Below are 17,462 nucleotides of genomic sequence, written 5' to 3'. Positions count from 1 at the left end.
AAAAAAAAATTATATATTCACCTTATTTAAAAAAAAAAAAAAACTTTAAACAATCACTTAAATTAATCACTTTAATATCCACTTTAAAGCTAGGAATTAAAAAAAAAAACATTAGAATTTAATTCTAACTTCGAAACTTATCCAACATTAATAAAACTTACCTCAAGTTGCCTTTTTGGACATGCATGCATATATTTGTACCAATTGTACCTGAGAGGAGATTATTGCAGCCTCATATAAAATCTATAATGATGATGATGATGATATCGGAACTGGATCGTTTCGGCCGATATCTAGATTTAGGTATCGGGATTGGATCGGAAGTAAAAAAAATTGGTGCATCCCTCATTTTTTGTTGTTGTTTTTTTACTACAAATTTGCAGATCAAACATGTTGTGCTATTTACCATTGTGACGTGTTCAAAGTTGATCACAAATATCTGTTTTCAAATCATTTCAAACTTATAATTGTGGCACAACATATCTTTTTGAGTTCTTGGACAAAACTTACCTGTTTCAATTTTATGCAAAAATATACAGGGTTTTTTTTTGTATAAAACTGAGGTAAATGACAAAAGCCCCACATTTCCAGCTATTTGATGCAATTATTTATTTAAACAAAAAAAGCACCAAAATATATCGCTATTGTTTAAATTAAATTTAACAGCAATGCAGCAGGACCCTCTTCCTCATCAATGATTCATTTCCCTTTTCTTTTTCTTATCTGTTGAACGAGGCAGCTCAGGTGTCAGGAGACAAAAGACAGAGGCAAACTCTGGAACCTTGCCCGACTCAAGAGTGGGAACCTCTGGATTCCCTGTTGGGAACAGGGCCAGGCAGGAGAGGGGCGTCCTCTATAGGATCCTGTCATACTCAGGAACAGGATCAGGTGGGAGGTGTTCTACAGAACCACCTCAGATTTGTGAACAGGGATCAGTGAAGCTGGCGGAAGAGGGTCAGGGAGCTCCGCATTAATCTTGGCAACAGCCAGCTCTTTGAGAAATATTTCAGAACCATTGGAACCATCACCTATACCATAAATCAACACATAAAAACACAAACAATGACATATAATGGTCTTTACTGGTTTTAGAGTCACTTTGGAAAAAAAAATAAAAATCTTTAATAAAGTCAGACATTGTTTTTTTTTTTTGGTCAAAACAGAAAAGTGGCAAAAAGAAACTTAATTTGGTCTCAGTAATTCCTGTTCACATCAGGTTTGACCCTGGATGCAGCAAAAGTAATCAGCCCTGCTGTGAATAGACTGGGAGCAGCAGTTCCCTGAGGGCTGCTCTTATCTTGCAGTGTGGATCAAACGTGTCTCACAACAGAAGTCCCTGACACAGAATGTTTAAAGCCTTTAACAGTTTATAAAGTGTACAAGGACACTGGATTTAATTCAGTGCTGGAATGATCACCTCTTTGTCTGCAACGTCTGAGTCTGCTGGCTCCCCCGATAAATAACGTTATGAACTGACGTTTTATGTATGTGAATATTTCTGTTCAGTGCCCTGAGATGACTTCTGTTGTGACTTGGTGCTTTATGAATAAACTGAACTGAACTGAATCGAAATTGAATCTCCCACCACCTTTAATGCTCAAGTTTTAGACCAATAATATATTAAGACAATCTAAGTTGTAGCTGTTTTAAACAGCTTTCTGGACATGTGCCTCCTGTACAACATCATAAGATGTAATGCAAAAAAATAAAAAAATATGTGTTGGAATGACTTTCAACCATGACTAACCTCCTTCAGGAGGATTAATCCGCACAAAGCAACTGGCCCAGACAACATCCCCGGAAAAGTGTTGAAGGAATGTGCTGATCAGCTCTGTGAGGTGCTGGCAGACATCTTTAACACCTCACTTACCCTGGAGACAGTACCCACCTGCCTGAAGACTGCCACCATCATCCCAGTCCCAAAAAGCTCTACAGTGACTGGTCTGAATGACTATCGGCCAGTGGCCCTCACCCCGATAGTCGCTAAATGCTTCGAAAAACTGGTCATGACTCACATGAAAACAACCATCAACATCAACGAGGACCCTCATCAGTACGCATACCGTGAGAACCGATCAACAGAGGATGCAATCTCCTCTGTGGTCCACACTGCACTCAACCACCTGGAGCAGAAAAACTCTTACGTCCGTATGCTCTTTGTGGACTTCACATCCGCCTTCAACACCATGATCCCCCAAACCCTGATGGACAAACTATCCACACTAGGACTAAGCCCCTCCATTTGCAACTGGGTACTAGACTTTTTAACAAACAGACCACAGTTAGTGAGGATCCACAACCTCTCCTCCTCCACCATAACCCTCAGCACTGGCTCTCCTCAGGGATGTGTGTTGAGCCCCCTCCTGTTTACTCTGCTCACATATGATTGTGCAGCTACCCATCCAGGCTGTCACATTGTAAAGTTTGCAGATGATACAGCGGTGGTGGGATGCATCACAAACAATGATGAGTCCAGCTACAGGCAGGAGGTGGAACACCTGGAGAGCTGGTGCAAAGAGAATAACCTTCACATCAATGTGAAGAAGACAAAGGAGATGATTGTGGACTTCAGAAGGAACAAAAACACCTACACCCCCCTGAACATAAGAGGATCTGCGGTGGAAGTGGTCTCCAGCTACAAGTACTTGGGTGTACACATGAATGACAACCTCAGCTGGAGCAACAACACCACCAGCCTGATCAAGAAAGCTCATCAGAGACTCTACTTCCTCAGACGGCTGAGGCGAGCTGGTCTGGGAAGCTCAGTCCTCACCTCCTTCTACAGGTGTGCAGTGGAGAGCATCCTGTGCTCGAGCATCAACGTGCGGCATGGAGGCTGCACAGCTGCAGAAAGAAAAGCTTTGCAGAGAGTGGTGAAGGCTGCACAGAAATCTGTTGGAGTCAGCCTCCCCACCATCACAGACATCTACACCTCCAGATGCAGGAAGAGGGCCACCTGCATCATGAAGGACCCCACCCACCCAGCACACACACTTTTTGCCCCACTCCCCTCAGGAAGGAGGTTAAGGAGCATTAAGTGTAGAACCACTAGACTGAGGAACAGCTTCTACCCTGAGGCTGTTAGACTCATGAATCTCTAACTAGAATAATCACTGTGAAAAACCATATCATGTTGCTGCTGATCTGTTTCATGTTGCTGCTGATCTGTTTCAATGTTGATGTGTTCATGCGTGCACATCTGCTCACAGACTCATGTTCATGTTTGTGGTGATGTTCAATGTTTTATGTTATGAGTGCTTACTGTATATTTAGTTGATGTTTTTCTTAGTTCATATCTTAGATGTTATTACTGTTTTTCTTATACATTTTATTGTTGGATGTAACTGGGACCCCGTGTACATAATTTCGCTCCACCACATGTACCACATGAGGTGCGAATGACAATAAAGAAACTCTGACTCTGACTCTGACTAAGTTTTTGATCAATATTTTTGAAATTTACCAAGTTATAGCCATTTTTCATAGTCTGCTGCAAAGGCCATCTTCTAATAGATTTGCTCCAGGGCATTATTTGAGCCGGATCCTGGGAACAAGAGCCGGGAACTCTCTCATTTTGACCAGGTGTGCTCCGGGCAACTGTTTGATCAGATCCGGCAACTCAAATCTCCGCCCCTAAAAGTCCAAAGTCATTGCACATTTTTATTTTGATTATTTATTAAGAATACAGAGGAGACGTGGGGGGCAAACACTGATTGCCTAGCTGTATTTGCTAGCTCTTATGTCAGATCTTTTTTTTAAACTGAAGGTTTCTAAGAACCAGCGTTATATCTACTGTCAAACACAAGAAGATTCTCTTGTGTTCTTGGTTGTAGCTGCACCTGACACAGGTTGCCTTGAGTGTGGTCTGGGTACAATGAAATATTAAGCATGTGAAGTGAAACCTGCTCCCATTTGTCAAAAGTCTGGTCTCAATTAAAGATCACGAGTCCTGTAATGAGATAATGGCCCAAAAACAAAAGCTAAAAACAACGTTTGCTCGTTAGAAGTTCTTCTTTGAGTTCTGATCTATGAAAGGAGCTGAAACATGGAGTAGGACTGACCCTTAATTTGTGAGACAGCTGAGGAAGTTAACCAGTAAACAGAAATACCTGCTCCAGTTACAGAAATCTTACAGAAACTGACAATCACTCATCTGCAGTGACTGATTTAAAAGGTTGAACAAGAAAATGTGAAGTTAAAGGAAACATCCTTTGTCCCAAGACCAGTTTAAGTATCATTAATATTTTGGTTACTTTATTTTTCTTTCTTTATGAATTGATTGTTACTATTTTCACATTTTTCAACAACCAAAATGGATTTTGTTTTTTAATGTAATGGCTAGGTATAAAAAACAAACATTTAGCTCTCCCCACTATCCAGTTATGTTGCTCTTATTTTGAAATGTAACCGGAAGTTCTGTGTTAAGAGAGGCGAAAGAGAAGTTATGGAGACGCCGCTAATGTCGAACCAGTTAACACCACAGACATAATATGCCTGTGGTTAACACAATCTGCCAATAACACCTTGTTTTTAGACATAATATGTCTGTGGTTAATACAAACAGCTTTTTTTTTTTGTCCAATCAGATGTGGCCAGCCAGACACACCCATTTTTCTATCTTCAATCAGATGTGGCCCATCAGACACGCCCATTTTTTCTATCGTCCAATCAGATGTGGTCCGCCAGACATGCCCATTTTCCTATAGTCCAAACAGATGCTCCCCCCCCCCCCCAGATACGCCTTCAGAATTTGTCTGCAGCGATACCTACTTGATTTGGTTTGCCATACTTTACACCCAGGACCATCTCCACACAGTTCTACAGAGCTTGCACAACTGCTGATGTGAACTCATGCATACGTTTCAGACATAATAAAAAAGCTTACAGTAAAAAAAAATAAAAAATACAACGAGAGAAATGTCTGATGTGTATTAGTCACATTAAGCAAAACAACATCACTAATTTGTCAAAATAACAGCGATCAAAATGTTGAATTTGACATTTTGATCGCTGTTATTTTGACAGTTCATCCATCCATCCATCCATCCATTCATCCATTTATTTATGAAAGTAAATTGGACAGTCCTTAGCTGGACAAGCGAGTAGACAGTTGTAATTGAGGTTGGAGCAGCAGGAGCTGCAGGAGCAACAACGCACAGGAATGAATTCAGCTGAGAAGAGTTCAGCTCAGAAACATGGTGTGTGTGTGTGTGTGTGTGGTGGTGGTGGGGGTGGGACGTTTGACAGAATCAGAGCTGTTCTATTCACACACAACCTGCCGTTGCTCTCTAAAACAGTAATTTAATCAAGTGTTTACAAATGTAGGTAAACGTAGATGTTTAACAACCCGTTAAAATAGGCTACACCAAAATGCAGGAAATGGCATCGTCTTTGTTCAAAAATTTAAGGGGAAGGAGGACCTACAGGCTCCCTCTACTTCCCCCGCACAGCTCCCTCCCCCCATACCCCCCCCCCCCCTCGGCCCACCCACTATTTGCGTTCCAGCATCGATCAGTTTACAAATTAAGCTCTGATTTGTTCAAAAAGTATTCCATACATCTTATTATTACCTTTTTTTCACCCAGTACAAAAAAATATAAAAATCTTTGAATCCAAAGTTTCATTGAATTTTGTCCAGTTGTACATGAGATATTTTGCTTACTTCAACAATTAATACTAGTTTAAAGCAACGATCAGGAGCACTGCAGAGCAACTGGACCACACCAAGTATTAGCTTAGTGTAAAATTGAGACGTATGTACTGGTATGTGTTTACCAAGACGACTTTGTCTTAGTGTCCATCTTGACTCAAGTTGACTTTGAAAGTTATTAAGTGTTGATGTCAACCCATTTTTTTTTTTTTTTTATTGTAAGAAAGCTTGTTCAGTAACTCATGAGATATTTTGTTAACAATATAGGCAAACAAGCACTTGCACATGCCGACACAGACATGAGCAAAACCATTATCACTGATTCCTCACCCTCAAAGTAAGCAATAAAGATGATCTATGGGCTAAAATCAGTTAAAAGCAGACATTTGTCACACATCCTGGACAAACATGTGCGTATTCCTTTGGCTAAGGTTCCACTGAGATAAAAAATACTCACTGCAATGCAATGAAGATCAGCCAAATAAAACAAGTAAAGAAAGCTCTTAAAAGAAGAATGAGATTCTGCCAACTACCAAATGTGTTTGTTTACTTACAAAAACAGCTGAAGTGACGGAAAATAGGCCAAAAATGATGACGTACATTTATGAACTAATCAGAAAAAAGATGTCCAACAGTTTGTATGTTTGTATGTATTTATAATCAGATGGGCTGAATCAAGTACATGGATAGATTTTTAAACAATTTAAATTAAAAAAGACTCCAAAATTGTGTATATTTCACTTAAAAATATCATGGATGAATTGATGTTTTAGGGGGGCATGCTAAAAAAAAAAAAAAAAAATGCAGATTTTTGATTATTTCTGACTGACATTGTCACCCATACAAAGGTCAGGTGAAAATCATGTGACTTACATTGAGTTTGTCCCACATAACAGACTTGCAGATCAATATACTGTATGTGGAAAAGTACCACAATTTGATGACCGTTGATGTAATTCAGGACAAACTTTGGATGAACACATCGTTACTTTTGCTAAAGTCCCACTGAAAAATGACGGTTAAAAAAAATAAAATAAAAAGTGAAAACAAAACTACGTAAGGCACTAATATTTTCAGTCAATAACACTGATTCTCCAAATGTTTTGTTGCTCTATAATCTTTTACAAGCTGCCTTGTTCCTGCAGTACCTCCAAGCACCACAAGATGGCAGAAGACTATCACAAAAACTACATCTGTCATCTCAGCTCCCAAGGTCCAGACTGTTAAAAAAAAAAAAAAAAAATCCCCCCTCCCTTCCTCCTTGAGATAAAGAAATTTCACCGTCTTCTTCAGCCGTCCTGATTTGAATCCAGCCTCTCCGTCCCTCATTACCCTCCTTGTCCCTCAAAATCCGATCCCGTCACGGCTCGCTCACCTTGCGCAGACAAACTGTGGTTCTGATGTGCCTGCAGCAAGCTGGGATGGATCTGAAGCAGCACAGCAATATCTGACTAACCCCCCTCTCTCTCCACCCCCCTCCTCAGAGCCCCTGTGGCGTATCCACCACCCTGTTCTGTGTGGCACACACAGATGGCAGCTGTAGGGCTGGCTGCACCACCATGTTGTTGCCAACCTCTCAGCCTCCAAGCCTCTGCTGCACCCTCCAAGTCACTGACACCCCCCCCCCCCCCCAACGTTAGGTTCGAACCGAGCCCCCCACTAAAGCAGGTACGATCACAGCAGCTACTTGATAGAGATTGTGTTGATGAATGTGTCCATGTGCTTTCTTGGTCTGTTTTTTTTTTCCAAGGCAATTTAACTTTTTTAACTAGTTTCATGTTGGCAATGACTCAATGTATTTATTTTTTGAAGCTAAGTGGATTATTCTTAAAAGTTTTTATTGCCTGCATTCGAAGGCCAAAGTTCGATGATATTTATGTTCAAAGCTCAGTGTATGCTCATTTGTCTGACATGTTAGCAAAATATATCACGAATCAGTGAAAACATTTTAACGCTTAGAAATAAATCATTGGTTCTACGTCTACAACGGTTTAACATTTGGGCTCAGTCAAATTAAAGATGGCTGCCACAGCTAACGCTGTCTTATCTGAACCTCAACATGGCTATGTCATTTTTAAAAAAATTTTTTTTATTCTTAGTGAAAATTGCGAGGATGGTGCCCCCTTGTGGTGAGTTTAGCTCCTGCTCTCCTCTGTCTTGTAATTAGGCCATGCCTTCCACCTGTTCTTCGCAGGTGTTTGTGTTTACCCTTCATTAGTGTGTGTATTTAAGTCTGCATGTCCTGTTACTCGCTAACTGGTCAATATCTGTTTTTTTTGCGTCTGGTTCCTGTGTTCATCCCTCCATGTCTCCCATTATCATGTGACTTATGCTGCCACATCAGCTCTTTATTTTGTTAATAAACCATTTTATTATTTCATCCTTTGAGTTCTCCGAGTTCTGCCTGCACTTGGGTTCAACTACCGCTCCACTACCAAACATGAAATATTTTGTAAGATTTATCCCCAATTTTTACTCTGAAGGCTGTTTTTCCAAACTTAGCCTCCTACTATTGAGTCAACTCTATCTGTCTGTTAGCAAAATATATCAGAAACTATTGGACAGATGCTACTGAAACTATAACAAAGTAATCATTGTTTGCATGTCTACAACTGATTGTCTTTTGGAGTCAACCCAATGTAAGATGGCCGCCACAGCCAACTGAACTTAGCAATCGCATAAACGGCCATGTCTAAAATAATTTAGCTTTATTTTTAGCTAAAATTTGGTGAGGTAGTAGGTGAAAATGTCACAGCACACAATCCAGTTCTATACACGGAGCAACATTATTGCTTAAATATTGTTTCATTAATTGTAGCCATCAAATTTGTTTGACAAAATATTTTCTTAAATGGTGGATATATTTAAAACTATCAAAATGTGATCAATGGATGCACATCTGCAACCTATTATCTTTTGAAGCTAATCAAATTCAAGATGGATGCTACATCTAAGCAACTTTAGCTAACACAAAAATGGCTATAGCTCAGTCTGTTTTACACGTAACTAAGATTGTCTCTGGTAGAATCTCAGAGGAATCCCCAGCACATACAGTAAGTATGGCACATAGCCAATTAAATTTTTAATTTGACTTTGATTAAGTTGTTGACATTTTCTGTTGAACTCCTTGTCTGTTAGCAAAATATCTCAGGAACCATTGGACATATTTTAATGAAGTGCACAGAAACTAATCAATGGATGCACATCTAGCATTAGCAAATGTAGTTAACTCAGTTCAAGATCGGCATCACGGCTAATTGATTTCAGCTAAAAGAAAAATTACAAATTTTTGGTCAGTTTTGTTAATTTCGATCCAGACTTTGATATAATACCTGAGAGTCGTATTGTTTCAACTTTGTAAAACTAATGTAAAAACATGCATCAAGGACTTTTAAAGCCCTATGTGCACAGGATTAGTTTTACCTAGAGACCACATGTAAAAAATAAATTACTCCCCAATGTCTGCTTTTTATGTGGCACATTTGCACGGGATAACCAAAGCCTGAGATTTAGCTGAAATTTACGGACATCTTCCAGAATTTATGGTAACGTGGTGCGTTGTCATGACCGGGCCAGTCCATATGTATGTGCTTGATGTGTGGGCTGGGCCAGTTTTAGGCTTTGATGTGGTTTTATGAATCAGCACAAAGAAAACTAAAGAATGCGTAATATAAAATTGTGTTAACCATTTGTTGAGGAGGAGGCAGGACCGACCGGCTGGTTTAAGAGGTAAAAAGAAGCCACGTTAAGCTCAGATGGGCAACCTGTCACCTGCCACGCGCGTCTGCTAACCTGCTGATTGAAATGGACTTGCAACATGTCCAGGGTGTCCCCCGTCTCCCGCACATTGATGCTGGACATAGATACCAGCGACCCCCACTACCCAAAAAGGAAGAAGCGGGTAAATACTTTGTATAATGGATGGATGGATGGAGGGATGGAAGGGTGGATCAGCTGATCACCGGCTGCATGTGCGCATCTCCACACCTGCTGTCATTTGCAGTGAAGGAAGTAGCAGCATCTACAAAAGCCGAAGTGAGCAGCGCGTTCATTTAAAATAGCCTTGTTCTATATTTTTCCAAATGATTTTGCTTAAACAAAAACCAAAAAACGCATAATTACGTATCGAATACCGCCCATTTATGTCCAAATCACAGAGATGCCTATTTGCATTGGATTAGTATTATCACAGGAAGCACAATGGCACAACTGGTAGAGCTGCTGCCTCTCAGCGAGCAGGTCCCCGGTTCAAATCCTGGTCCAGGGGCCTTTCTGTGAGGAGGTTGCATGTTCTCTCCATGCATTTGTGGGTTTTCTCCAGGTACTCCGGTTTCCTCCCACAGACCAAAAACATGCATGCTAGGCTGATTGGTAACTCTAAATTGTCCCTAGGTGTGAGAGTGAATGGTTGTTTGTCTCATTTGTCTCTATGTGGCCCTGTGATGGACTTGCAACCTGTCCAGGGTGTACCCCGCCCCTTACACAGTGATTGCTGGACATGGGCACAGGCGACACCCGTGACCCAAAATGGAAGAAGTGGGTAAAACATAATGGATGGATGGACAGTATTATCACAGTACCTCTGAATTCAGCAAAATACAGTAGGTAATTTGCGGGGGATTTTTTACTTTACAAATTACTGACATGGCCGATTCGCACGGGATTAACAACAGAGACCATCTCCGTAATGATTACAAATAGCATGTGGTCCCTAGGTAAAACTAATCTCTTGGAAATAGGGCTCAAGTTAAACAAAACAACAAATCAGCACTCCAGTTCATCGTCTTTACCTATTTCACAGTTGGTGCCCAGGTACCCGGTGCCGGTGCAGTCACATATGTAGCGATTCCAGCCCTCTTTGCAGAGACCTCCATTGCCACAGGGGGCGCTGCTGCATCGCTTCTGCAACTCTCGGGTACAGAAGCTGCTGACGCCCAGAGCACTCTGGATCTCAGCCAGACGGCGCACATCATGGCTTTTTCCATCTATGAAGAGGTCGCGAACGCAGCCGACATAGCCATAGTTAAGGAGCGCCGTCCAAACTTCTGGTGGCAGGATGAGGTCCGACTTGGGCTCAGGCAGTCCACCCAGGAACATATCACTGTCCAGGTCCAGGATGTCATTGCCTTCTGGAGACATGAAGGGCATGCTGCGGCTGTTGACTGAGATAGACCCTAAAGGTGGAAAATAGAATAAAAAACATAATTATGTTTAATGCTGAAAAGTATGATTACATACAAAGCAGAAATAACTTGGAGCTTAATATTGCTTGTCACTCAAGACAAAGTTGTGATGTTTTATTGTTTTTTCCCACTTTGAGTGTGTCTGTTTTATTATTAAGAATATTTCACGAACCACAAAACAATTTTTTCCCCAAAACTTGCAGAGTAAAAATTTGACATATCTCTACTTTTAGAATCAACCCCATTCAAGATGGCCACCACTGCTAAGCCAATTTATTAAACACAAAAAATGACTTTAACTCCACCCGTTTTACACATAGTTACATTTTGATGTGGAAGTGAGTTAAAGTATTTAGCATCACTTACTCTGAGCACTAACTACCTCCAGAGTACCTAAAAGCTCTCAACAACGTAGCCCCATCTTATATTACAGCTCCTATTGTTCCAAATTTTCTAACAGAGCACTTCACTCTCAGACTGCAGGTTTACTTGTGGCTCCTAGAGTTTCCAAAAGCAGAAAGAGAGGCAAAGCTTTTAGTTACCAGGATCCTCTCCTGTGGAACCAACTTCCAGTTTGTGAGGCTGACACATCGTCCACATATCCCAGGAGAAATTTGATAAAATAATTACAAATAAATACAATAAAACAGTTTGTTTTTGTGATTATTTCTATCTTAACTTTTTTTGTTTGTTTGTTTTTGTTATTTTTTTATCTTTCTTCCTAGTGAGGAACCTGCTCGCCTCCATTCTGGACCTGCCATTCTGTGTCCATTTCTCCTTCCTATCCTCTCAAACCCAACCGGTCAAAGCAGATGGCTGTTCATCCTGAGGTTCTGCTGGAGGTTTCTTCCTGTTATGAGGGAGTTTTTTTTCTTCTTTCTGCTGTCTCCTTTGTGCTTGCTCAGGATGGGAGACTGTCACAAAATAAAGACAACGCAATCTGCTGCTTCCTTAGATAGAGAACTTTTACTAATTGACATTTATAATGTGTGTGAATGTTTCTGTTCAGTGCCCTGAGACAAGATCTGTTGTGACTTGGTTCTTTATGAATAAACTGAATTGAATTGAATTGAACTTGTTCTAAAATTCTGTCATAAAATGTTGTGGACGATATGATTTCCTTCAACTAATGCCAGGCCTGTAATTTCTGTGGTTTACTTCATGCATCCTAAATTTGGAGCTACATTTGAATAGTTTTATGGCTCAACACAACAGTGAAAATGATTAAAGATGGTATGAATAAACGGCTGCATAGGTGGGAGATCAAGTGGATGAATGAGTGAGATGCTAATTTTGGGGCACAGAACTGAAAAAAAAACATACAGCAAAGCGAGACAGGATGAATAGCAGTGGACTGTGTGAGCACACGTGTGTCTAATGTGTCTATAATAGGCTAAATAGAAGAGAAGGGAAGCAGAATGCAGCGGAGAGTGGGTGAAACAAAAGGCCCCTCTCGCTTTCTGTGATTAATGACTTCATCTTAATTTTCTATTAAAAGCCAATTACAGCAGAAGCAGCGGCGAGATCACACGCACCCATGAGCACACACACACGCACGCACACACTGAGGCTCATTCACACCCTTGCTCATTATAGGACACCATTAGGAGGAGATATCATGTCCACAAGGTGCTTTAACACCTACAGATCATTCATCCAACACTGCATTTGTATGCCCCTGTTTGAGATGGTTTACAGGTGGAGGCGTTTCAAGACATCATTTAGTTTTAAATAAAGAAATCTACACCAGAAGGTACCACGTATTGTATTATTATCATCAGAATATGCAATGTTATCTTGCTTATTAAAATGCTCTGGCCAATGTCTAACTCAATTTAACGTTAGTGTGACACATATGTCGCTATGAGGGATTCAAATACAATGAATTGATCAAATATTTTGTCTACAAATGATAAAATATAGCATTTCAGCAACCACAATAAACTGAAATCCTTTGAAATCATGTTTATGGAAAATGCAAAATTGTGGCTGTGTAAAGCACTGTGATTAGAATTTTGATAAACACAGCAGTTTTGTCAGTTTGCTGCTCTGGACTACCCAGGTGTGGACACAATGCCAGAGCCAAAAGTCATCAGCAATGACACTATAGAAGCAACAGTTGCTGCCTACTAGTCTGGGACACCCCCACCCCCACCCCCCAAAAATAATAAATAAAAATAAATAAATAAAATAAATTAAAAATTGTCTTTTTGTAGTAGAATAAGAACATTCACAAGTGAAAGACTTTTGGAGCAGTTACCAATGTCCCCACCACTGAGAGACTAAGGAAATTCACCCCTTGGGTAGATCATGCATCCATCCATCCATTTTCTTCCACTTATCCAGAGTTGGGTTGCGGGGTAGCAGATTAAGTAGGGGGGCACAGACTTTTCTCTTCCCAGCCACTTGGGCCAGCTCCTCCGGGGGAATCCCAAGGTGTTCCCAGGCCAACTGAGAAACATAGTCCCACCAGCGTGTCTTGGGTCTTCCCCTGGGCCTCCTCCCAGTGGGACGTGTCTGAAACACCTCACCAGGGAGGCGTCCAGGAGGCATCCTAACCAGATGCCCGAGCCACCTCAACTGACTCCTCTCGATGTGGAGAAGCTGCGGCTCTACTCTGAGTCCATCTCGGATGATTGAGCTTCTCACCCTATCTCTAAGGGAGTGCCCACACACCCTATGGAGAAAACTCATTTCAGCCGCTTGTATCTGAGATCTCGTTCTTCTGGTCACAACCCAAAGCTCATGACCATAGATGAGGGTAGTAGCATAAATCGTCCGATAAATTGAGAGTTTCGCCTTTTTACTCAGCTCTCTCTTCACCGTGACAGACCGATGTAGCACCCGCTTCACTGGCTCCCCACAGGGCTGTGTGCTGAGCCCCCTGCTGTACTGTCTCTACACCCATGACTGCATCCCGGCCCACAACAACAACCTCATCGTCAAGTTTGCTGATGACACCACAGTGGTCGGACCAATCTCAAGGGGAGATGAGACATTTTACAGACAGGAGGTCCTGGAGCTAGCAACCTGGCGCTCAGAGAAAAATCTGGCTCTGAATATCAAAAAAACCAAGGAGGTGATTATTGATTTCAGGAAGCACAGCACCAACCTAGCCCCCCTTTACATCAACGGCGAGTGCGTGGAGAGGGTTCACACTTTCAGATTTCTTGGTGTCCATATCTCTGCTGACCTAAACTGGAAAGAGAACACCACAGCGGTCATCAAGAAGGCTCAGCAGAGACTACACTTCTTAAGAGTCCTTAAGAAGCACAACTTAAACACAAAACTGCTGCTGACCTTCTACCACTCGTCCATCGAGAGCCTGCTGACATACTGTATCTCAGTATGGTACGGCAGCTGCACCCTGGCTGACAGGGAGAGGCTTCAGAGAGTAGTCAAGACAGCACAAAAGATCATTGGCTGCCCTTTCCCCTCCCTGATGGACATTTACACATCACGCTGCCTCAACAGAGCAGAAAACATAATCAAGGACTGTTCACACCCGGGTTTTGAACTGTTTGACTCGTTACCTTCAGGGAAACGCTACAGGTGCATCAGAACAAGAACAAACAGGTTCAAGAACAGTTTTTTTCCCAAAGCCATCACCACACTGAACTCACACATGCACTGATTTATTAATCTAACCTCCCAAACACCTGGACTTCTACTGTACAATACTACTGACATTTCATACTCTCAATCACCTTAACTACCTCACTAATATCCATAATGTGCAATACAATTGTGTAATACTTGTAATTTTTTTTATTTTTTTATTTTTTACTTTCATTATTATATCTATATTGCGTTACATTTTTTATATTTTTAGTGTGTTTAATGTGTGTTTTCTTAAGGCGTGTTTTTGCACTGGAAAAAGGAGTGGCTCTTAATTTCATTGTACTGCGTATAATGACAATAAAGGCATTCTGATTCTTTTTCTGATTCACTGCAGATGCCGCGCCTATCCGCCTATCGATCTCTCACTCCATTTTTCCCTCATTCGTGAACAAGACCCCAAGATACTTGAACTTCTTCACTTGGGGCAGGACCTCCTCCCTGACCCGGAAAGGGCACTCTACCCTTTTCTGGCTCAAGACCATGGCTTCGGATTTAGAGGAACTGATCCTCATCCCGGCTGCATCACACTTGGCTATGAACCGCTCCTGTGAAAGTTGTAGATCACGACCTGATGAAGCCAATAGGACCACATCATCTGCAAAAAGCAGAGAAGCAATCCTAACATCACCAAAATGGATCCCCTCAACACCTTGGCTGTGCCTAGAAATTCGGTCCATAAAAGTTATGAACAGAATCGGTGACAAAGGGCAATCTTGGCGGAGTCCAACTCTCACTGGGAACAAGCCCGACTTACTGCCAGCAATGCGGCCCAAGCTCTGACACCGATCATAGAGGGACCTAACAGCCCAAATCAAAGGGCCTGGTACCCCATACTCCCGGAGTACCTCCCACAGGGTTCCCTGAGGGATGCGGTCGAACGCCTTCTCCAAGTCCACAAAGCACATGTAGACTGGATGGGCAAACTTCCACGCACCCTCCAGGACCCTGCTGAGGGTGCAGAGCTGGTCCAGTGTTTCATGACCAGGATGAAAACTGCACAGCTCCTCCTGAATCCGAGGTTCGACTATACGACGGGCCCTCCTCTCCAGAACCCCTGAATAGACCTTACCAGGGAGGCTTAAGAGCGTGATTCCCTGTAGTTGGAACACACTCGACGCCCCCCCTTTTTAAATAGGGGGACCAACACCACGGTCTGCCAATCCAGGGGAACTGCCCCCAATGTCCACGCAATATTGCAGAGTCACGTAAGCCAACACAATCCTACAACATCCAGAGCCTTAAGGAACGCCGGGTAAATCTCATCCACCACTGGGGCCCTGCGACCGAGGAGCTTTTTAACAACTTCAGCATCAGAGATTGGAAAGCCCGACCCAAAGTCAAAATCATGCAATTCTTCGAAAACTGAAAACAAACAAACAAAAAAAAAAATCATAAAATAAAAAAAAAAGTACCGTAATATCCAGAATTTAAGCCACTACTTTTTTCACATGTTTTGCACGCTGCGGCTTATACAATACTGCGGCTAATTTATAGATTAATTTTTTTGATGGGCTGCCGAGCTTCATGCCACATCACACCCGAGGCTCACATATCTGCCCAATACACATCTCTCTTGTTTGTGGGTCCTCGTGACTCAGTGACACGACCTGTATAAATAAAGGTTAAAAAAAATCTGACCAATGAAATTAACGAACAGATCACAGTGGACCAATGAAAGTTGGTTTCATTGGTCCAGTAGGGGGAGGTGGGGAGAGATGATTCATTTCCCGTTCTCCACTCCCCCACAACAAAGTATTTGCACCGTGGGAGGCTTGGGTGACTAGCGGCGAGAAATCGTTTACCAAAACTTGCCACACGCACAGTGCAAGGTTTGTTCAAGTCTGCCAGTAGAGTAGATCCTGACAGTGGAGTAAAAAATCCTCTGCAGAAGGAAGATGAAGATAGCAATCAATGACTTTCTGGTAGGCTACTGTTTTGTTTTGTTTTTTAAACCAGTCGTGTTACAGGCACTGTTCAGAGAAAATAAATAAAAATACTGTATGTATTTGTGTATGTTACCGGTACGTATTTAATTAAAAGTTTTAAAATCTTTCTATGTAAATATCTCATGTTACAACATGGGCACCTGCAGCTTATACACAAGTGTGGCCTATGTACGTTATACCAAATCCTATACTTGTCACTTTCATTACTTTTTTGTCCTAACAGGTCTCACTTGTAAATGAGTCTTCGAGGCTCAGTGTGATTTATCTGTTTAAATACAGGTTGAATGAATGAATGAATGAATGAAAAATCTTGTGTTCATCAAATTGACACCATAATATCGCAGAGCCATCTGTTTAAAAGCTAAAGCTTGTAACACATTTATCATGACGCCACTAGACAATAACCCCAAACACCAAAGCACATTTTAAAAAAAATCAGTGCATTTCAATAGTTTAGTCTAATTCTTGACATCAACCTGACTAAATTGCTGTGGTGGGACTTTAAGAGAGATGTGCAGAGACAAATGTCTGCACACTTTAGTGAACTGAAGCCATGTTGTAAAGACGAGTGAGCAAAAAAAAAAAGTCCTTCATAATCAGACAATAAACTTATTAAAAAAACAAAACAAAAAAAAAACAGAATTACACCTTCCACTGCCCTTAGGTCAAAATCATCCACAGGCCTTAGTTTTCAAACTGAGGTGTTTTCTTGATCATTTTGACCCAAGGGCAACAGCAACATTATTTCTGCTAAAGGAGGTCCACATGCTGTTGGATCAATGGGTGGATTTAGGTTTTAACAGACAGCTTTCATTTCCTGTTTGGCTTTATTTTTGTTTAATAAATAATGGCGTAGTGGAATTAACTGTGTGTTCTGTGCACCTGAGGTTAGAGGTTGAATAAGTTAACCATTTCCTGCATGGACGGATATGTAAAATCCTAGACATTAAAAAGTTTTTTTTTTTTCTTATGACTCTAGTATCCCATCTAATTGTAAACGTGTGTTTGGTTTTACATTAGGTGTAAGGTTTCGTGGGACATCAATTTAATAACACCCCCCCC

At 41.4% G+C, this 17,462-nt stretch overlaps 1 protein-coding gene across 1 annotated transcript in view; it reads right to left on the bottom strand.

Annotated features, from left to right (window-relative positions):
• Positions 1-17,462, bottom strand: part of LOC119414734 (neurexin-2) — a 1,264,057-nt gene that overhangs the window by 1,199,087 nt on the left and 47,508 nt on the right. The window lies entirely within an intron of this gene.

The sequence above is a fragment of the Nematolebias whitei genome, chromosome 1 (genome assembly GCF_014905685.2).
Source record: "Nematolebias whitei isolate Nwh7 chromosome 1, NemWhi1, whole genome shotgun sequence".
NCBI classification, from domain to species: Eukaryota; Metazoa; Chordata; class Actinopteri; order Cyprinodontiformes; family Rivulidae; genus Nematolebias; species Nematolebias whitei.
This window is presented reverse-complemented; position numbering and strand designations above follow the sequence as displayed.